General features: G+C 42.8%; 2 pseudogenes; both read left to right on the top strand.

The window, feature by feature from the left end:
• The first annotated feature begins 10,158 nt into the window (after window positions 1-10,158).
• On the top strand, window positions 10,159-10,245 carry LOC123406486 (annotated as a pseudogene).
• An 82-nt stretch (window positions 10,246-10,327) lies between these two features.
• Window positions 10,328-10,413, top strand: LOC123406485 (annotated as a pseudogene).
• The last annotated feature ends 12,342 nt before the right edge of the window (window positions 10,414-22,755 follow it).

Raw genomic sequence — 22,755 nt, 5'->3', positions numbered from 1 at the left:
GAGAGAAAAAGAGAGAAGGGACAATGCTACTATCTTTTCCACACTTGTGCTTCATAATAGCACCATGTTCTTCATGATTGAGAGTCTCTCGTTTTGTCACCACCATATGCTAGTGGGAATCTTCATTACATAACTTGGCTTGTATATTCCAATGATGGGCTTCCTCAAAATTGCCCTAGGTCTTCGTGAGCAAGCAAGTTGGATGCACACCCATTAGTTCTCCTTTTGAGCTTTCACATACTTATAGCTCTAAGTGCATCCATTGCATGGTAATCCCTACTCTTTCACATTGATATCTATTGATGGGCATCTCCATAGCCCTTTGATACGCCGAGTCAATGTGACCATCTCCTCCTTTTTGTCTCACAACCTCCACCACACTCTATTTCACCTATAGTGCTATATCCATGGCTCACGCTCATGTATTGCGTGAGAGTTGAAAAAGGTTTGAGAAAGTAAGAGTGTGAAAACAATTACTTGGCCAACACCGGGGTTGTGCATGATTTAAATTAGTTGTGTGGGGATGATGGAGGATAGCCAGACTATATGGTTTTGTAGGGATAATTTTCTTTGGCCTTGTTATTTCGAAAGTTCATGATTACCTTTCTAGTTTGCTTGAAGTATTATTGCTTTCATGTCAATAGCAAACTATTGTTTTGAATCTGACGGATCTGAATATTCATGTCACATGAAATAAGTTACAAAGGACAAATATGCTAGGTAGCATTGCACATCAAAAATTCAGTCTTTATCACTTCCCTACTCGAGGATGAGCAGGAGTTAAGCTAGGGGATTCTTCGTACGTCTCCAATCACTACAAGAAATATGTCAACTAATGACCTTCAATATTGGTCACTGAATGGTCATTGATTTCCATTTGTGACCTTTTTATGACAAAAAACAGGAGGTCTAAAGCTGAGGGTCTTTAATAAACTACAACGACCTTTTTTCTGGATTGGTCGTAGGATTTTATTACCAAACAGAAGGTCGTAGGTTTAACGACCAAATGATTTGGTCACTAGCAATCTACCCGCACCATGTCAGATCCACCGTCGCAGGCTGACGTGGCAGAATTATGACCATATGAAAAGGTCGTAAATAAGTTTCAGCCCGGCCCATTCCGGTCGTCTACATGGGCTGGGCCCAATAATTTGGCCTTTTATTTTCTGGGATAGAATCTTTTACTGAGCAGGTTTTTTATTAGTCCACTTTTCTTTTGGGCCTTGGCCTACTCTTTTATTAGGCCCAAGCCTTTTTAGACAAATTCTAATTTGGGCCTTGGTCTACTCATTTTTAGGCCCAAGCCTTCTTAGTCTATTTCTTGTTTGGGCCTCGGCCTTTTTGCTGTCCAAACTAACTTTAGTGCTGAAACAAAATGGTCCAAACAAAACTTAAATAATTGACAACTTCACAGGTGCACAGCTTCACAAAATACTTCATCAGGTCGCTAGGTTCAAATAGAGCAAGACATTGTTTCATCACCTGAATGACCAATCACTTAAATAATTGACAACTTCACAGGTGCACAGCTTCACAAAAACTCATCTCGCATTTCCACCGAGCTCTCAAAGTCCATACCCAGCGGACTTTCCTGATGGTCCGTCGCAGCCGCCATAGTTGCTTTCTGCCTTGTGACTCTGTCAGGTTCATCAGGTTCGAGGATCCTCTTTGTTTGTCCTAGAGGTGGGGCCATCACCCTTCCTGGAGGCATTGCAGCAGATGCTTCTGAGCTCTTCCTCTTCTTGCTGGCTGTCTTCTTAACACCAGGCCTCTTCGTTCTAGATTCCTTCAGTGCCTTGTATAAATAGCACATAAAAAAATTAGATCACAATATAAATATGTGAGCACAAGGAAACACAGAGCCTACAAGAACCCGAACCCTCCAAGCAAGACAGAGTTTGCACCTTAACAGTCTTGTGCACTACAACTTCATCCTCCTTAGGATTGTACTCTGGGTCATGAGTGATAACTCCACTGCGTTCTTGAACCCCATTAGTTGTACCTTCTTGTACATCATTTGTTTTCCTAATCATTGATGCTATTGCATCAATGCCAAGGGACTGGAATATCAGATTGTTCCTCATCATATTTCTAGCCCTAACCTTCTCGTACTCAGTGAGAGGATGCTCATCTTTGCAAGGCAAACTAAACATAATTATTAGGTTAATTGTTGGAATTCATGGACAGACAGCCAAATATATCTTATGATATTTTATCATCATTTAATCCTACTTATTCAGCTAAGGAAGAGTAACAACACACAGGCACAGCTAAGCTAGCTAATTCAGATTACGACAATACATTTGCATAATAAAATCTGACAGTATTTTACATCACGAGCCTCCAAGATATTTTACTTAGGATATTACATTTCACTTAGCATATTAAGACACCTTTTATAAATCTGATAGTATAACCACAAGGAGCAACTTGCATACCACTGGTTGGCCTCGGGTTTGACCTTGTCATCCTTGACATGGATGATCTTGAGGTGGTGCTTGCAAAATAGAATAAACAACAATCAGATACAACAGGGATAAAGTAAAATGATGCACTTATATCAATAAAGGAAAGCATTTAGACGAGCATGCACATACATGTAATACATGTGAAGTAAACATGTTGGATCAACAATATAGTGATGTAGTTAATGCATCAGTACTAATACATGTAAAACACTTGGACCAGCATGCACATACACGTGTAGAAATGCACATACAGTTAATGCATCAGTACTAAACAGACAGTTGAAGCAAGCAACTAAATTGAAGCACTTGGACTAGCATGCACATACAAGTGTAGCGATGCATCAGTATTAAAACATGTGAAACAGGAGGTAGTAATGTACTAAACTGATAGTTGAAGAAAACTATATATGTGAAGCAATGCATTAACTATTTACAACAATTACTTTTATGTTTTAACTTGCAATTTTATCCATGTACCAGCAATCATCTATAAGCAAAGTAATTACTCAACTGTATCCCTAATGGAGGCAAACATATGCATTCATAGCAACTGGTTGCCCAACATTTGGTGAATAAAGAAGCAAGCAGTGTGCAAGCAAGCAAGCAAAGTGCATAAGTGCTACTAATACAAGCAAGCAAGCAAGCAAAGTGCATAAGTTCTACTAATACAAGCAAGCAAGGAAAATAAGTGCTACTGATAGAAACAAGCATAGTGCTACTGATAGAAACACGCATAGTGCTACTAATAGAAACAAGCAAGCAAGGAAGAAAATTGAAGAGGAGCAAGCAAGCAAGTACTGTTGATACCAACCCTAGTAGCTTCTTCTCCAGGTGCTACTGATACAAGAAAGTATTGCTGATGGAAACTCTAATTAACCATGTATGCTAGCAAGCAAGCAAGCCATAGTAGTCAGGCAACATGAATATGAACCCTAACCCCATGAAGGAGACTACCACAGGGGGATAGAACAAACCACTAGGAATAAATCCCATGAACATGAACAAGAACCTCCAGGAGCTCCTAGATTGACTGAATCCTAACCCTAGATCGACTAGGTGGGGGATGTACCCCATTTGTTACCCATCACAAATGCAGGACCCCATGATCCAGCCCCATTGATCCAGCCCCATGACAACTACAACCCTAACCCCATGAATCTACAGAACCACGCCAGCGGATATATTTACCCCATGAACCCTAACCCTAACCACATGAATGTACCGAACCATCCCCATTGATCCAGCCCCATGAACCCTAGAAGAACACATGAGGGGGATCTATCAAACCCTAGAAGATCTACTGGAAGAACACATGAGGGGATCTATCAACGGGAGATGGGTCGAGGGGAGAGGTACCTATCGTCGTCCACTATTGATTATGTAGATGTACCCGTTGTCGTCGTCGATGTAGTCGTAGCCGTCGACGTTGATGTAGATGTAGCCGTCGTCGTCAATGTAGATGTAGCCGTCGACGTCGTCGATGTAGATGTAGCCGTCGAGTCGTCGATGTAGTCGTCGTCGGGGAGAGGCGCGAGGGGCGGAGGGGCGGCGGGGCGGCGCGGAGCAGGGGAGGGGCGGCAGAGTGGGGAGTGGAATGGATCCCGTGTGGGTAGTGGGGAGTGGAATGGAGAGGGGAGTGGGAGAGGGAGTGGTGGGTCCCGCGTGGTTGTGGGAGAGGGAGTGGAGGGAAATTTTGGTGGGGTGAGAGGGAAAATTTGGTGGGGTGGGAGGGAAAATTAACACTAGTTTTTTGGGGTTTGGAGGCAGACTTTTTCTTTTTATTTTTTATAAACATTGTAGAAATAATGGTTAAAATCATACCGAATAGTTCAAGAAGACATCGGTACTCAAATTTATATATCTTTTCTAGTTGGCAGGTCACATGTGATGATGCGACACGAAGGTTTCCCATTTTTTTGATTTTTTTGAATTTTTCATGGCCATTTCAAAATGCGGTCGAAACGGCGGGCATGACCGTTCCTACCTAGTGGTTGAATCTTGGAAACCTTTTGGAGTTTCTATGATTAAATAGATACTTGTGTACCTAGAAATGATTTTTGGAAAAAATAAAGAGCAAACTATAAGGGAGCCGCAGTTCAAATTTGACCCGCTTCGAGCTGATTCGACATAGATTTGTCTTTTTCATGAGAGATGGATAAAAGCTTTTGACACCCAAATATTTTGTCAATTGTACATTAAATATGGCCTAGTATGTTAGAAAAATGATTTGGACCAGTTTTGAAACAAATATATGGTAGGTCCTTCACAAAAAAACTCATTTCGGGCACTTGAAAAATGAGAAATGAAATTTTCATACAAGGAAGATGAAAACTTCCTTAATCAACATTGTTTGTCATTCAACATGCACCATTATTCAAAATATGAGACCATTTCAACAAACTATGCCATGAATATGGCCACGAGATTGATCAGGTGGCTTGAAAGTCATGAATCTTCACACATGATAGCTCATTTGTGTGAACACTTTTTAAAAATAATTGTCGTATTACAGGTTTATTATTTTACATGGTAACTTTATCACATATGATGACATAATGCAAAGGTTTCCCATTTTTCTGATTTTTTTGAATTTTTCATGGCCTTTCAAAATGCGGTCGAAACGGCGGGCATGACCGTTCCTACCTAGTGGTTGAATCTTGGAAACCTTTTGGTGTTTCTATGATTTAATAGATGCTTGTGTACCTAGAAATGATTTTTGGAAAAAATAAAGAGCAAACAATAAGGCAGCCGCAGTTCAAATTTGACCCGCTTCCAGCTGATTCGACATAGATTTATCTTTTTCACGAGAGATGGATAAAAGCTTTTGACACCCAAACATTTTGGCAATTGTACATTAAATATGGCCTAGTATGTTAGAAAAATGATTTGGACCAGTTTTGAAACAAATATATGGTAGGTCCTTCACAAAAAAACTCATTTCTACTACAAGAAATATGCTCATACATGATGTTTTTTAAGACGTCGTTGATGAATTCGTCATAAATCTATGACGATTTCATCCGACATTGTCGTAAACCGTTTGAGGGGATCAAATCGACATATAAATTATGACGATGTGAGTCAAAAACGTCGTAACCGCATAAGATGAGATCGTCATAACTTTTACGATGATTATAAAAATGTCGTAACATGTTCTAACTATGTTGACATGTCACTCGTGGGTCTATTCTATGTCATGCGCCAAACCCGCCTAGTTTGTGAATCAACCTACTATTTTGTCATTCCAAAAATTCTCGAAAAATTCTCATAAATACTTTGGATCATATATTCGTGAAATATGTGAAAACCCTTCCTTCCATAGTTCAAAAATAATTCAGCAATATTCATTTTCCTTATAAGTGAAAAAACTAAAAAAAATTCAATTCTGATTGGTGAGATTATTTGTACAAACTTTGCCATGAATTTTGACATCAAATTGACTATTTGCCTTATAAGTGAAAAAAACTAAAAAAAACTCAATTCTGATTGGTGGGATCACTTGTGCCTTGGATCGGTGACATGGCAAACATCAGTCCATCCATCCTTCCATCCACTTCTGATCCAACCCACCACACAACACCGCACCAAACCCCTCTCTTTCTCTGTGAACCCTAGCCTCGCTCCTTCCTTATCGCCGCCACCACTCCCGTGCATGATCCCCCTTCTCCCCCCGCGAGCCCTTTCTTTGTCCCCCTCCCACGACTCCTTTGCCGCCGTCATCTGTGCCGCTCGATTCCGGCGAGTTGACGCGGCTCTTGCCTGTACGCAGCACACCTTCGGGGTCCCCTCGCGCCACTCAGTCCTCCCCTCCCGTCAGATCCATCTCTCGCGCCCGCAACCCTCACCCGTGGTGGACCTCGTTGCCAGGTCGCTGGATCCGATGGATCCGCATCTCGCCGTCGATATCGCTGGTCCGGTCAACCCCGGCCCTCCCCAATGGATCCGCATCTCGCTGTTGATATCCACCGGCGAGCAATCTCCTCAGACGCCGCCGCCGTAGCAGAAGCAGGAGAAGTAGCACCGGCCGCCCGGGATGGGCAACGAGCGGGTGAAGGCGGAGGCCATCGGCGCCTCGCCGCCGGCGGCCATCGTGATGATCAGCATCCTCACGCAGGTAACCCATCCTTACTACCAACGATGTAGATCCTGAAGGGATTCACACCCCTTGTTTCCATTCCGCGTCCGCCCTTTCGATTGGTTGAACGATAATTCACTCGGCTCGGTTTCTTGTGGGTTCCACGCGGATCTGCATGCAGGAGCGCCTCCTCGGGTTCCCCTAGGCTCCATCACCGCGGGCCAAGCTCACCGCGGCCACCGCCACCGCCAAGAAAGCTACTACGGCCGATCGGGGCAAGGGCAAGGCGGCCAAGAAGGTCTTCTCCCTCACCGGCCAGAAGTTCAAAAAACGAGAGGAGGTACTACTCTACTCTACTCTAGTCTAATTCATCCGTCTCAAATTCATCTGATTCCCAAAATTTTGCAATTAATTTGGCTGCCACACACAGCCCCTCAGGATCTTCTACGAATCGCTCTCCAAGCAGATCCCATCCAGCGAGATGGCCCAATTCTGGTACCCACCCCACCTCTGCTCTGCTCTGCTCCGCCAATTACTATTAGGCACTTGTCTGATCGATCAATGGATCGATTGAGAAATCTCTGAATGTCAGTCAAATCCTAGCTAGCTCCTTGTATGTACAAGCTGCAAGCCAATAGGAACAGGAACATCTGAATCACTTCTAGCTAGCTAATTACTTGAGCATTCAGAAACAACTTCACTCTGAAACTCTGAATCACACTTCTCCCTGATAGACAGACAGACACTTACTTCACCAAAATGTATGTTGTTCCAAACTTACTCTGAAACTGCTGCCAAGTACTACTACTACTACTAGTTTTGGATCAACCTCATTTAGGCCTGACGGATGGGGTTACAGAATCAACTGGTTTACTACAGCAATATGTTCAGTGGCGAAGGCAGAAATAATTTGTAGGTGTGGCAGAATTTATGAAGGAAAATACATGTATAAGACAATTATGCATAGTTCATCAGAGTACAATATATGTGTTATTTTGTGTATGGCAAGCACAACCAAAGATTTGAAGTACTTTGGTGAGTGGGTGAGCCTGATGCATCGGTCAGTGTGTCAGTGTGTTTCAACAATAAGAGATCACTATAATATGGTGCTTATTTTGGTGAGTGACAACAAATTTTACTTAAAATGAAGTTCAACTACATTCTCAATTATTTTTTATTATGTAAATGCTTTTATTCTTCTGCGCTTAATGGTTTTGAATTTCCAATATTTTTATAATCATGGTCGCTAGTTTTTTGAGCAAAGAAAATTGAGCACAATGGTCATCCCTAGTTGGTCGGCTGTATTGCACATACTACTACTACTATCGATTCGTAGCTGTATTGCACATACTACTACTACTATCGATTGATCGATTACACATTCCTTTGGTTCTTTGTTAGCGCTACTAGTACTACTCCGACCATATACCAGTGTTAATATATTGAGATTGATTCTGGTAGTGTTGGGTAGCCAGTAGAACTTTTATGATGTAAGTTAAAAGGGTACTCTGTGACTAGACTGAAGAAATTGTGTTGACAAATTCTCCTGCACCACCTTATTTTTTCACTAGACTGAAGAAACTTGACTGCAGATGCACCAGTTGCTTATTTTTAAATACTCCTAGTGTCAGAATGGCCATGTTGTATAAAATTAATCTAGATATGTGTTGAAAATTCAGTTAAATTGTCTTCACAGAAACTTTACTGAAAAATTCAGTTAACTTCAATCACCATTCTGAATTTTGACCACATGAGTACATGACCAAGATTAAGAGTTTAAAACATTATCCAAATAATCATGTCCCACATTATTGCCAGGGCAAGAGTAGTAGCACGAGCAGGATTTTGCAAACTGAATGAAAAAGGAAGTCATTCTTTGCTTCTACTGCCTGAACAAAGTCCTGTCGGCTGCACCATGGCTCTTCTATACTCCTCAAGTATCAGTCAGTAAACAAGGATAAAAATGATGGGGACTTTGCTCCTTTGAGAAAACTGTAGGTGGTTTACCCACTGCAAGCATGTTAAGGAAGCAAAATGTTCACAGAGAGTTTCCAGTAGAGTGGCAATTTTTGAATGGCACTTCAGCTATGAAATTCAGAGCAAGCCTTCCTGTTTTGTTGTGGAGTTTAGACGTTCAGCTTATCATTCAAGACTTATATGCATGCATTTCCAGCTGTAGAATTCAAAGCAAGACTTCATGTTTTTCTGAAATTTAACATGTCAGCATCATTAATCTTGTCTGACTGAATGTTTCCAAAATTAACATGATTGAGTGTTTCCAAAATTAACAGAATCATGCCATTTCCCGATTGAATGTTTCCAAAATTAACAGAATCTTGTCATTTCCTGATTAAAAGTTTTTTGATTAAATGTTTCTAAAATTAACAAAACCTTGCCATTTCCCAATTGAATGTTTCCAAAATTAACAAAATCTTGTCATTTCCTGATTAAAAGTTTCCTGATATTTTTTTCCCAATACAAACAAAATCTTGCCATTTCTTGGTCGAAACAGCAGCAACAGAAGGTGACAGGGAAAGGATAGGATGCTGCGAGACGTCGGTGTGACAGCCGGGTGGCGGCGTGCAATGGGCTGGGTGGTTGCGTGTGGTGGCACTGGTCGCTCTTACCACCGTGCGGAAGCTAGGGTGGTGCGCCGCAGAAGCCGGTGTGCGAGGGCTGTGGCGGCGACACGCTCCGATCCGGGGCCACGGAATGTGCTATCGGTGGTTGGGGTGGTCGCGGCAGGAGGAGACGAGATCGTGTTGGGAGGGAATCGCGGAGGTGCAGATCGTGGGCAGCGGAGGAGCAGGTTGATGGGCGGAGGAAGAAGAAAGGAGACATGATCTATTTGTAACAGATTTGATGGTACGAGGGGGTTTTGGCAAAATTTCTATTACACTGTGGGTGCAACATTAATTTCGGGATGGAGGGAGTACTAGTATATTGTTGCAAGCACTGGAATTTCCATTCCATTTGTATAAAAATGTATGTGTAGTGATTGTTGTATTTTGTTGTCTTCACTATTCAGGTTAGGATTGCTCGGATCTTTACCACCTATGGCCCGCGCATGTGCATTGACGATGGCCGTGTTGTCAGGAACTTTGTTGCTCAGGTAAACACACAACGCTGTTGCTCTGCTAGTTTAAAAACCGCAAGTTTCTTTTCATTTCCGAACTAACACCCCAATGCTCTATGTTAATATAATGGCAGGCGCTAAGGAAGGAGCCTTTGACGGTTTACGGCGATGGCAAGCAGACTAGGAGTTTCCAATACGTTTCTGATTTGGTAGGTCATCTCTAACCATCAATGAACAATAATTATGGCTATGCTATCTGGAATGCGCTTTCTAAAATAGCACTCTTCCAAGTTGAGGGGTTGATGAGGCTGATGGAAGGTGATCACATTGGGCCATTCAACTGGGGCAACCCCGGTGAGTTCACCATGCTGGAACTGGCCATTCAACGTGGGCAACCCCGGTGAGTCCACCATGCTGGAACTGGCCATTCAACTTGGGCAACCCCGGTGATCTCACCATGCTGGAACTGGCCAAGGTTGTCCAGGACACCATCGACCATGATGGTGAGTTCAATAACACTACTATGATGATGGTGTGTTGAGCAGAGGATGTGAAACATTTAGACCACTGAGACCTTTTTTGGTCTTTGATGTATCTAAAATCGAGCTTTTCAAAACTGAAGCTAGGCATGCCATCACTATGTATATATTGTTGTGGAGATGCTTGAGGTCGTTCTGTTATTGTGGTACACAATGGAGTTTGTCAGCTAAGCATATGATGTTACTAGGAGATGCTACTGAGATGTCACCCATCGTTGAAGTATCTTAAACGGAACTTTTTAAAACTGATGCTTGGTTTAGCTAGTGCTTGTAGCTTAGAGTGTGTATTGCTTATCTGCTTGTCAATCGAAATCCACAACACACTGAATTTAGCAGTGAGTATTGCTTATTGCTTATCTAGTTGTCTTCTTAAAAAGAATGGCATGTTGATTGAGGCCAAACATTGATGGGAATGCCTTAGCTTTTTCTTTTTCTGCTTCAGATTTCTTGACTGGTCAGCCTGGCATCTTACCTTATTAACTATAGCAACATTTTTTACTCTTACTTTAATTGAAGTATTCTGCAGTATGCAAATCAATTCTTTAAATGTTGCATTATTGGCAACATGGAGACAAACCTTAAACTTATATCGGTTAAACTTGGTCACTTAGACGGCAGACTGAGCCACCAGCCTACCACATGTCCATATCTATACAAGTTTAATTTGTTTTCTTTTACTGTTAGTGTGAACCGCATCATTGGTTGTTGGGTACTGGACTCCGGTGTCATATCCTTCCATGTAATTTTTTGAAGGCGATGGATGCAAATCTAGTTGCATCAGTATACTCCAGTACACTCAATTTAATTGTCACCTTGCCAAACGAGATGTGGTAGTTGAATCTAACCATATAGTAGTAGTAATAAAAAATACTATACGTTTTGGTGTGGCCAAACTGCTGTACATTACGTTTTTAGTAAGGAGCTCAAGTTCTTAACACAAACTTGCTAAGTTTTGAACACTAACTCTAATATTTTTTATATTTATTTCCGTTTGTTTGATTCATGTACAGTGTAATGTTCTTGTAGGATGGCAAGTTGTCGCATCTCGAGCATGTCTCATAGGAGAGTGGAATGAAGTCCATTGTACTGTTGGGATAGTAGCAGATGTGTCATTTCTATTGTGTAATTCTGTCCGTTCTTGCTATATTCATGTGTAAGGAAATGTATTCATGAGATGAGTTATTGTGTTATGTAAACCTCAGAGATGTATTATGTGATGTTATATGATGGATGATTTTAATTTGACTTGGAGTTTTCTTGATTTGAATATGAAATAGTGTTGGATTTAATATTGGACAAATAATTGGGTTGAAAAGGCTCAACAAATACAAATGAAACCAAGTTGTGAAACAAAAAGTTGCTGAATTCAAAAATGAAAAAGGTCAAAACTGAAACTGGACCAAATCTATTTGGGCACTAAATGGCCAGGGCTCAAATTATAATCATAAAAAAATTTGAAAAAATACTATGATTGTAAATAGGCTAAGGCCCAAAAAGAAGCCCAATAAGAAAAAGCCCAAAAAAATAAAACTAGCCCATGTGATCAATTGAAATGGGTTGGGCTGATTTCAACCATGATGTTTTGATTTCGTCGTAATTTTGCCACGTAGGACTCCCACGTAGGACTGGGTTTGATTGCCAACGACGATTTAGGATCGTCGTAAAGGTTACGACAATCCAGGAATCGTCGTAAAAGTTACGACGATTTTGATCAAAACATCGCTGCTGTTCATTTGTGACGCTCCGTTTTCGACGCTTGGTTTTTCGTCGTGAGATCGTCGTAAAATAAAAACCGTGACGATGTAGCGACGAAAAAATAGCGTCGCGTATTAGCATATTCCTTGTAGTGTTCGGGCACTTGAATAATGAAAAATGAATTTTTCATACAAGGAAGATGAAAACTTCCTTAATCAACATTGTTTGTCATTCCAACATGCACCATTATGCAATATATGAAACCATTTCAACAAACTATGCCATGAATATGGCCATGAGATTGATCATGTGGCTTGAAAGCCATGAATCTTCACACATGATAGCTTATTTGTGTGAACACTTTTTAAAAATAATTGTCGTATTACAAGTTTATTATTTTACATGGTAACTTTATCACATATGATGACATAATGCAAAGGTTTCCCATTTTTTTGATTTTTTTTGAATTTTTCATGCCCGTTTCAAAATGCGGTCGAAACGGCAAGCATGACCGTTCCTACCTAGTGGTTGAATCTTAAAAACCTTTTGGTGTTTATATGATTAAATAGATACTTGTGTACCTAGAAATGATTTTTGGAAAATAGAAAAAGCAAACTATAAGGCAGCCGCAGTTCAAATTTGACCCGCTTCCAACTAATTCAACATAGATTTGTCTTTTTCATGAGATACGGATAAAAGCTTTTGACAGCCAAACATTTTGTCAATTGTACATTAAATATGGCCTAGTATGTTAAAAAATTGATTTGGACCAATTTTGAAACAAATATATGGTAGGTCCTTCACAAAAAAAGTCATTTCGGGCACTTGAAAAATGAAAAATGATTTTTTCATACAAGGAAGATGAAAACTTCCTTAATCAACATTGTTTGTCAATCCAACATGCACCATTATGCAAAATATGAGACCATTTCAACAAACTATGCCATGAATATGGCCATGAGATTGACATGTGGCTTGAAAGCGATGAATCTTCACACATGATAGCTCATTTGTGTGAACACTTTTTAAAAATAATTGTCGTATTACAAGTTTATTATTTTAGATGGTAACTTTATCACATATGATGACATAATGCAAAGGTTTCCCATTTTTTGATTTGTTTTGAATTTTTCATGCCCGTTTCAAAATGCGGTCGAAACGGCAGGCATGACCCTTCCTACCTAGTGGTTGAATCTTGGAAACCTTTTGGTGTTTATATGATTAAATAGATACTTTTGTACCTAGAAATGATTTCTGGAAAAAATAAAGAGCAAAGTATAAGGCAGCTGCAGTTCAAATTTGACCCGCTTCGAGTTGATTCGACATAGATTTGTCTTTTTCACGAGAGATGGATAAAAGCTTTTGACACCAACCATTTTGTCAATTGTACATTAAATATGGCCTAGTATGTTAGAAAAATGATTTGTACCAATTTTGAAACAAATATATGGTAGGTCCTTCACAAAAAAACTCATTTCGGGCACTTGAAAAATGAAAAATGAATTTTTCATACAAGGAAGATGAAAACTTCCTTAATCAACATTGTTTGTCATTCCAACATGCACTATTATGCAAAATATGAGACCATTTCAACAAACTATGCTGGAAGATCAACAACTAGTGGTCATGATGTCTTTTTATGTGTGATTGATTGTCATGATCTGTTTATAGCAACAGGTTAGGATACTTCATTGTCATGGACACTTAAACACATAATACAACAAATTAAGAGCTCTCTTTAGCTAGCAGATTTCACATAATACAGTAAATAACATATACTAGTCTAGTTCTCTTTAGCTAGCAGATTTCACATAATTTTCATGGGCACTTAAAGACATTTGCAACAAATAAGAAGTCACTTAAACCAATCTATGAACAAATAAGATACAACAAGTAAGGTCAACCAATCTATCAACATACTTGGGTTGAACAAAGATAAAGTCACTTAATCATACATAATTAAGAGATTCTTCTCATCTTGCATTACAACATTGATACAAAAGAGCAACACCCCAACAATAGCATAGTACAGTTACAAACATATCATAGTGGGGTCACTTAATCATACATAATATAGAGATTCTGATCATCTTGCATTACAACATTGGTACAAAAGAGCAACACAGCAACACAACAACACATCAACCATAGCATAGTGGACTTCATCTTCATCTGATCAGCTCATCCATCCAAAATGTCCCTGATCATCTTCAACTTCTATTGGTTCTTCTCCAATGCCTTCAATTGATCAGCAATCTGGATCTTCAGCTCATCCCTGCGTTTAATCAGATTCTCAATTCCTTTCTTCAGACTATCAATTTTGTCCTTAGATTTTGACAGTTTATGTACCTGAAGCTTTAAATTGTAGTTCTCTTTAGTAAGCTTCTCCTTCTCCTTCAAATGATTTGCCTTCTGGGTCCTAATGACCATGCCTTGAGCTTCTGCAAGGTTGAGCAGTTGATTCACATCTTCTACTAGTTTGTCATATTTTGCATCAAGATTTCTTTTCTCCTCTGTGAGGTGGTAAATTTTTAGTGAATTCTCCAAATTATCATGTCTTGCTGTTTTCCAACATTTCCCACAGTTTTAACAATGCATTTTGCATTGTGGGAGGCCACTCTTGGTCTACCCAACCAACAAAACCACAGTTTTGAGGTGGCTGCAAAACAAAATAACCAGTACTTCAGCAATACAAAATAACCAGAAAATAACAAGCCAGAATTCTATAATAAACATGCAATGACAATGCTGTAATAAACAAACAATGACAGTGATGTAGTAAACACTGACAGTCTGAATCTTTTGAGCTAAACAAACAATGACAGTCTGAATATTTTAGCTAAACAAACAATGACAGTGATGTAGTAAACACTGACAGTCTGAATCTTTTCACCTAACAAACAATGACAGTCTGAATCTTTTGAGCTAAACAAACAATGAAAGTCGGAATATTTTGAGCTAAACAAACAAAATTGCAGGGAACAACTAGATAGAAAAAATAGAAGCAACTTCATGAATGCCTAACACTAAAGAAGATAGAACTAACCGGCTGAGCACATACTAAAAATCTTCTCCCTGTCTCAAATCCTTCGAATGCTACGCGATGCTCAGGCGGCAGCCGATGCTCCAAGCAAACATTGAGGGCATAATTCTCGCTGCCCATGTAGTCTTCGTCGTCGATGCTAGTAGGGATCTAAAGAAGAACCAAGAAACAGAGATAAATCCCCAATGTGAAGAAACCGAAACCCTAAACCTAACCCTAGATCTACAAATTACCCGGTAAATCATGCCGTCTGAGGAAGAGCTGATGTCCAAGCTCGATAGGTCGTTGCTACTCTCATCCTCGGAAACCATGGCACGATGGAGGTGGTGGCGGCCGACGAGTGATATGTCTCCATCGTATCTACTTTTCCAAACTCTTTTGCCCTTGTTTTCCACTCTAATTTGCATGATTTGAATGGAACTAACCTGGACTGACGCTGTTTTCAGCAGAATTGCCTTGGTGTTGTTTTTGTGCAGAAATGAAAGTTCTCAGAACGTCTTGAAAATTTACGGTTTCATATTTCTGGAAAATATGAAAAATACCTGCGCAAAGATCCACCGGAGGGGATGGGCCAGTGGCCCACAAGACCTGTAGCCGCGACCGCCCTCGTGGCGGCTAGCAAGCTTGTGGGGCCCACGTGGCTCTGTCGCCCCCAATGTCAGTTCTTTAAATTCACTTTCATCCCAGAAAAAAATCAGGAGAGAAGATTTCGTTGCGTTTGCGATACGGAGGCGCCGCCACATCTTGTTCTTCATCTGGAGGACAGACCTGGAGTCCGTTTTGGGCTCCAGAGAGGGGAAATCGTCGCCATCGTCATCATCAACCTTCTTCCCTCTCCAATTCCATGAAGCCTTCATCGTTCGTGAGTAATCTATTCGTAGGGTCGCTGGGCAGTGATGAGTAGGATGAGATCTATCATGTAACTGAGTTAGTTTTGACGGGGATTGATCCCTAGTATCCACTATGTTCTGAGATTGATGTTGCTACTACTTTGCCATGCTTAATGCTTGTCACTAGGGCCCAAGTTCCATGATTTTAGATCCGAAATTATTCTGTTGTCACCAATATATGTGTGTTTTATATCCGATCTTGCAAGTTGTAGTTACCTACTATGTGTTATGACCCGGCAACCCCGGAGTGACAATAACCGGAACCACTCTCGGTGATGACCATAGTTTGAGGCGTTCATGTGTTCACCAAGTGCTACTGCGTTGGTCCGGTTCTTTATTAAAAGGAGAACATTAATATCCCGTAGTTTCCTTTTGGACCCCGCTGCCACGGGAGGGATGGACAATAGATGTCATGCAAGTTCTTTTCCCTAAGCACGTATGACGGCACAAGGAATGCATGACTACATCACATTGACGAACGGGAGCTAGACACATATCTCTCCATGCTATAACTATTGCATGATGAATATCATCCAAACAAATCACCGACCGATTGCCTACGAGTTTGTCCCACTTCTACTGTTACTTGTTTTGCTCTGCTGCTGTTACTTGTTTTGCTCTGCTGCTGTTACTTGCTACTGTTGCTGCTGCTGTTACTTGCTCTGCTGCTACTTCGCTGTTGATACTTTGCTTGCAGATATTAATCTTTCAGGTGTGGTTGAATCTGACACATTCAGCTGCTAATACTCGAGAGTATCCTCGCACTTCCTATTGGCGAATCAACAAATTTGGGTTGAATACTCTACCCTCGAAAACTGCCTCGATCCCACGCGCTCGTGGGTTATTGCAAGACAATTTCTAATTGTTGAGCAATCGAGAACAACATTCGTTTAGTTATTGCCAGAGAGTGCCAATCAACGAGCTTCGGCGACGAGGGGGGCAGAGCGCAAGCAGAGAAGAAGAGCCGATGCGGGAAGGAGTAGACTGGCTTGGTTGACCAGGTTCGAGTGAGACACAAAGACCGACCGAACCGGTTCGTGCCGACACTTACATGCGGGCCCGCTACGTCAGATTTTGATAATAAATTGTGTGACTTTGTACATTATTGATGTGTTAATGTGGATTTATTTTCATATTTTGTAAGACGTTTATGCCCTTTGTTTTTTTGAAGGTGTCTATGCCATTTGTTTTTTTGTAAGATGTCCCGGACGGCACGTGGCGGACGAGACGTTGTAGGAACTGTCACATCGTATAAAGAGGGAACTACCACTTCGTCTTCTCCCTGTCTCCCTCGTCTCCCTCGTCGCCTCGTCTCCCACTCCTCCCACTTCGTCTTCTCGCTCTCTCCCATCGCACCATCTCCCCGTTGCTCTCGTCTCCCACACCCAATGGAGGGCGCTCGTCGTGCCGTCGCCGTTGCGGATCTTGAGAAGGAGGTGCCGAAGCTGTAGGAGGACACGACCGCAACCGCTGTCGCCACTGCGGATCTTGAGAAGGAGGTGCCGAAGCAGGAGGACACGACCGCAACTGCTGTCGCCGCTGCGGATCTTGAGAAGGAGGTGCCAAAGCAGGAGGACACGACCGCAACCGCTGTCGCCGCTGCGGATCTTGAGAAGGAGGTGCCGAAGCAGGAGGACACGACCTCGAGCGGTGCTATGCAGGATCACGACGATGAGGTGGGTTTTTTAGATGAGGTTTTCTGGGTTTTTTATAGTTGATTCGAGCTTGAATGCTACATAGATTTATTGAGACTTGGATTTCTTTAATTTCAATCTTGATTTGTGCATGTGGATCTGGTAGTGCTTCCCGTTCCCCTGCTTTCATAGTTATCGTTGATAAGCAGGAGATTTAGCATATATTCAGAGAGAAGAACACACTCTGCTTTTGCATGTGTTGGCGAACTTTTGCATTTTGTTGGCTTGAATCAACGAAATCTTTCTCTTATTAGTAAAGATTTCACCTAGGTCATGTGCTTGATATATACGAACACCCATTCCTAAATTTCGCCTAGGTCTGCCCCCTCTCTTGCATTTTATTGGGATTATTAGTGAGGATTTAATAAGAGTTAGGTTTTGAATTGGGATCTTGATTGCTGCATGTGCTTAGATTTTATTATGTGCCGAATATGTTGATAGATTTGTTGTGGTTATCCCCTCACCGGGGCACGGCAGGGGCTGAGCAGCCCAATTGTGCAATATTTCAATTTTATTTTGTGTAAATCAGGCTATGTATGTCCCTGAATAGGGTGGCTGATGCAGCAGCACTATGAATGTAATTAGAAGCACATTGTTGAATGCTTGACCTTTTGAATACTGTGTTACATAGTTTGTACTAATTGAATTACTTATATTGTAGGAAAAGGAAGCTGCAGACATGAAGAGAAAGCTCGCCAAGACTGGGTTCAAGAGCCCATATGACTCTGACTATGACGACGACGACGACCCGTATGAGGTAATCCCAACTATTTTAGTTCAGCGTAAGCACTATATGAATGCATGTTGGTGGGTTTTTAATGAAATTGATGTAAAGAGTGTTGTAATGTTGTTTGTTTAATTAGATTACTGTACATAAATTTTTTCTTTGTTTGTTCATTAAAATTTGGTAAATGGGAATTATCTGATGTTTCTTCATTGCATCATTCTAAATCAGAAGTGTGTGTTCTGGCTCCATAATGGCTATATGAATGCATAATGTGTTCCTGCAATTAATTTGTGTGTGCAGTATAACTCTGGAGATGACGTGGAGGACGGCAACAAAGAGTCCTTTATTTAGAAGGAAGCCCATAAGATCAGGGAGAAGGGGAAGGCGACGTACTTCAAGAGGGGAATGTTCAGATGCCCATACTGCACCACAAAGCCATAGCCCAAGGATGGGATTTATGAACACCTTATGTCGCATGCACGCGCTTTATCAAGAAGTGATGCAGACATCAAGACTAGGGCAGAGCATGCAACCCTCCTAAAGGCTCTAGGTCCCATTTAGTCACCCTCCATGATCTAGATGTCGTTGTGAACTGTTTTACTTTTACGCAAATGGCAGGTTGTTGTGAACTGTTGGAATGTTATGGCAGGTTGTTGTGAATTCTTGGAATGTTCTACTTTTGATGTTGGAATGTTCTACTTTTGATGTTGGAATGTTATGGCAGGTAGCTGCTTCTATTTTGCTTCACTGATCATAAAGAGTGGGTCGACTGGTTTGATGTATTGAAAAGAGTGGGTATAGAGTAGAAAACCAACAACCTGTTCCTAGCCGAGTGGTAGATACCCAGTGAAATGAGCGCCAGGTCGTGGTTTCGAATCCCCGCTCGCGCATTATTTTTTGTCAGAAAACAACAGTTCTGAAAACAACAGCAACACGCAGATGTAGTTAGCAATAGCAACAGCTCTCTGATGTACATAGCAACATCAAAAGCTCTGTGATGTAGTTAGCAATAACAACAGCAACAGCAACCACTGCCGATGGGTGAGGTGGCCGTGGCGTCAGCACCACCACCGTCGGTCTCCGCCCCCCTCGGTCGCCGCCCCCATCCCCGTCGGTCGCCGCCACCCCCATCCCCGTCGATCGCCGCCGCCCCGTCCCCGTCGGTCGCCGCCGCCCCCAAGATCTAGATTTGCTCGTCCCTTGTCAGAAATTGGCTAAGTGTTGAATCCTTGGTGTTGGAAATTGGCCAAGTGTTGGCCGTCCCCGTCGGTCCCACTTGTAAATGATACGAGAGACCCGCGGTTTAATATAATATACCCCCAAATACTGATACCTGAGCAACAGTCCCTCTCTAGCCCAGCGGTAGCAAACACTTAGCAGAAGCGCTCGGTCGTGGGTTCGAGTCCCCGCTCGCGCATGTTTTTTTTGGGAATTAAGCGAGGCTCGCGCATGTCCCCGCTCGGTCGCCGGCCCCTCACCTGCGTGTCAAATGGGTCCTACCTCAGTGACAAGTAAGCGAGGCTGCTGAGGTGGCTGCGTAACCAGCCTAGTGCATTCGAACTATTTAGTAACGACCATTCATATTGGTCATTATCACCTAGAAATAAGGTAGTGCGAGGTGCTGTCCGCTTTATGACCTTTTCCAGTAAGCAAGTGATGACCTTTCTCATGGAAATTGTCGTTGGTTTTTGGGGCTAGGACCCCTCCAGACAGCTTACGACCAAATGATGTCAAATGGTCATAGATTTATGACCATTCCTTCCAGCGTCACTAACAAAAGGTCGTTAGTTGACATATTTCTTATAGTGAATGTATCTATAATTTTTGATGGTTCCATGCTATTATCTTGTCAAACTTTGGATGTTTTGTATGCCTTTTATATCTTTTTTGGGACTAACTTATTAACTTAGTGCCAAGTGTCAGTTCCTGTTTTTTCCGTGTTTTTGACCCTTTTCAGAGGAGAATATTAGACGGAGTCCAAACGGAATAAAACCTCCGAAAAGATTTTTTCCGGAACAGAAGATATGCAGGAAGCTTGAGAACGAAGGCAAAGGGCACCGGGTGAGGCCACAAGCCCCCTAGGCGCGACCCGAGGGGGGGGGGCACCTAGCAGGCTTGTGGCCCCCCTAGGGCTCCTCTGCCCTACTTCTTCCGCCTATAAGTCCCCGAAAATTCCAAAACCACGAGAGAGTTCCACGAAAATACTTTTCCACAGCCGCAAGCTTCTGTCTCCGCAAGATCCCATCTGGGGCACGTTCTGGTGCCGTACCGGAGGGGGGATTCGGATACGGAGGGCTTCTTCATCAACACCATTGCCTCTCCGATGATGCGTGAGTAGTTCATCATAGAGCTTCGGGTCCATAACTAGTAGCTAGATGGCTTCTTCTCTCTCTTGGATCTTCAATACAAAGTTCTCCATGATCTTCATGGAGATCTATTCGATGTAATCTTCTTTTGCGGTGTGTTTGTCGAGATCCGATGAATTGTGGATTTTTGATCAAATTATCTATGAATCTTATTTGAGTTTCTTCTGATCTCTTATATGCATGATTTCATATCGTTGTAATTCTATTCGAGTTGTGGGTTTTGTTTGGCCAACTTGATCTATGGTTCTTTTAACAGGAGAAGTGCTTGGTTTTGGGTTCATACCGTGCGGTGACCTCACCCAGTGACAGAAGGGGTAGCAAGGCATGCATCGTGTTGTTGGCATCAAGGGTAAAAAGATGGGGTTTATATCTATTGCATGAAATTATCCTTCTACATCATGTCATCTTGCTTAAGGCGTTACTCTGTTTGTCATGAACTCAATACACTAGATGCATGCTCGATAGCGGTCGATGTGTGGATTAATAGTAGTAGATGCAGAAAGTATCGGTCTACTTGTCTCGGACGTGATGCCTATATGTATGATCATTGCCTTGCATATCGTCATGACTTTGCGCGGTTCTATCAATTGCTCGACAGTAATTCGTTCACCCACCGTAATATTTACTATCTTGAGAGAAGCCTCTAGTGAACACTATGGCCCCCGAGTCTACTTCACATCATATTTTCAGCACTACACTTTTACTTTGTTGCACTTTCCGCCTTCAGATCTCACCTTGCAATCAATCGTGAAGGGATTGACAACCCCTTTGTAGCGTTGGGTGCAAGTTTGCTGTTTTTGCGCAGGTACATTGGCGCTTCGTCTTGATACTCCTACTGGATTGATACCTTGGTTCTCAAACTGAGGGAAATACTTACTTCTACTGTGCCGCATCACCCTTTCTTCTTCAAGGGAAAAAACCAACGCAATCTCAAGAGGTAGTAGGTCCCTCCCATGCTGAGTGGATGACCTTACTGGTCATAAGGCCACTCGCACCGTTGGTGCCGTCCTGGAGCTCCGGTCGGTGTCGGGGGCGGCGGGGCCCCGCCCCGTGAAGTGCGTCGAACCTAATGGCGGTGGGGAAATGTGCGGGACCGGGGCCTGTCGACGTAGAGCAGCTTGAGTGTCAAGGGGGGCTTCTGAGCAACATGCCTCAGGGGCCTTACTGGTCGCAAAGCCACTCGGTCACCCAGGTGTCTCCCATGTCGTCACCCAGGGCATCGGGGCTTTGCCCCGTGAGGAACAACCTTGGTAACGGGTTGTGCCTCACAACGGCAGGGAAATGTGCGGGACCGGGACCCACAGACATAGAGTTCCGAAAGGGTCAACACCCCATCCCATCGATAAAGCATGAGCTACTCAGGAGGAGCTGCGGAAGGGACCGGCCCAAACCCACGAGCTAAGTACCCCACAGGACCAGACATGTGCCATCTGGTTTCGGTTGAACCAAGAATGAATTAAAAACATGCGTACTAACGAAAGGATGCATGGCCTAAGGACTAAGCTGGGCCAAGGAACGAGGCCATCGACCAAGCGTGCAGCGGCACAAACGATGCCTCGGGAGGATGGAAGCTCCGGGGGCCCTGGCCGCTGTTGCCCCCCAGCAACAATTGGGTCAGCGACGGGCCCTGTGCAAGGAAGCCAAGCCGCAATGACTACCATCGAGCAAGCCATCGATTCAAGAGTGAAACAAAAAAGGGAGAACGGCGAAGGTAACATACAAAAGTCTAACGCCCGATATGGAAGAGTTCATGGTCCAACATTACACGGGCAGGAAAACAAAAGCTGAAGGATGCCTAGGGGGAGAGGCTACCGACACCGCCCTTGGTGCTGCCAAGATCGGCGTCGAAGCCCTCCTCCTTACTAGAGATGGTCAAACGGACGTACCACTCCACCAGGGCGTCCATGCACGGGCGCACTTTGTCCCGGAGAAGACGCCGAAACTCAGTGGGCACCAGCTAGACGACGCACTGGAGATCAAGCTACAGGACGAGGCGACGCAGGTTGGAGAAGACGAGCGTCAAGGTAAGGCCCAGAAGCTCGCGCGTGTCGGACGCGTTGTCCTCCTCCACGCGGGAGACACCGGCCTCCAGCGTCTCCACCACCTTCTTGAAGAAGGCAAGGTAGCTCCCGTCGCTGCTCGCCCTTGGCAGCACCGGGGCATCCACCACGAACCGGCGCGT

Source organism: Hordeum vulgare, chromosome 6H, assembly GCF_904849725.1.
Source record: "Hordeum vulgare subsp. vulgare chromosome 6H, MorexV3_pseudomolecules_assembly, whole genome shotgun sequence".
Classification (NCBI taxonomy): Eukaryota; Viridiplantae; Streptophyta; class Magnoliopsida; order Poales; family Poaceae; genus Hordeum; species Hordeum vulgare.
This window is presented reverse-complemented; position numbering and strand designations above follow the sequence as displayed.